The 1050-nt window shown below is 58.2% G+C and overlaps 1 pseudogene; it reads right to left on the bottom strand.

Moving 5' to 3' along the window:
• Positions 1-282: 282 nt before the first annotated feature.
• On the bottom strand, positions 283-801 carry LOC103256666 (annotated as a pseudogene).
• Positions 802-1050: the final 249 nt, after the last annotated feature.

Genomic DNA, 1050 nt, shown 5'->3' on the forward strand with positions numbered 1-1050 from the left:
GGGCTTCCCTGAGGGGCCTTCGCTTGGTGCCCCTGGGTGCTGCCCTGGCCCATCTCCCCAGAAGATAGTCTTGGAAGGGTCACGGTGGCATACCTGCCTCGAGTCGGCGTGTGTCCCTTGCTTGGTGCCTCTCTTGGTCTGTTTCCTTCCCTGGGAGCTGAGACCCTGGCCCCTCAGGGGAGGGTCCCCCAAGAGGGTCCTGCAGGGTCGTGGCATGGAGCTGGGAGTGTGCGGGGGAGGGAGCGACTGGGACAGGGCCTGGCGTCGGGAGGGCTGAGCAGCCTAGTCATCCTTGTCCTTCGTGCCATATTTGAGGCGTGTGTGAACTCCACGTAGTTGAAGGTGCCTTTCTTGCCGATGGGTGCCTCGCGGTCCCTCTCTTCCACCTCCTCGTCCGTGAAGCAGTCGCCCATGGTGGTGAGCAGCTCCCGGAGCTGGTCCTTGTGGGTACAACCTGAGGCCTCCTCGTCAAAGCAGGCGAAGGCGTTGTGGATCACATCCTCCGGGCCAGCGCTGTTCAGCTTCTCCCCAAACATGATGAGGAACGTGGTGAAGTTGACTGACCCTAGGGCTCCACTCATCATGCCCTCCGGGTAACTCGTCCATGGGATTCTTCCCCAGCGAGGCAAACATGTCGTGCAGGTACTCCTTGTCGATGAAGCCATCACGGTTGTGGTCAATCTTGCTGAAGGCCTCTTTGAACTCCCGGATCTGGGACTGGTCAAACATTGCGAAGACATCGGACGTGGCCCGCCGTGGCCCCTTCTTGGTGGTCTTGGCCTTGACCCGCTTGCTAGACATCTTGACTTCGGGTGGGTGGGGCTTCCCTGGTGCGGGGAGGGTGCTCGCTGGTGCCTAGAGTTGGCGCACTGCCGAATATCTAGTATTTAGTGTAGCCACTTTCATCAATGACCTTAGCTAGATCTTCTGGTGCACTTGCTGCTTTACCTTGCACTTTTATGTTAAGGAGATGGCTTCTTTCCTTAAGCCTCATGAACCAGTCTCTGCAAGTTTCACATTTTTCTTCGGCAGCTTCCTCACCTCTCTCAG

The sequence above is a fragment of the Carlito syrichta genome, unplaced genomic scaffold, assembly GCF_000164805.1.
Source record: "Carlito syrichta isolate Samal-C Ts95f unplaced genomic scaffold, Tarsius_syrichta-2.0.1 Scaffold291023, whole genome shotgun sequence".
NCBI lineage: Eukaryota > Metazoa > Chordata > Mammalia > Primates > Tarsiidae > Carlito > Carlito syrichta.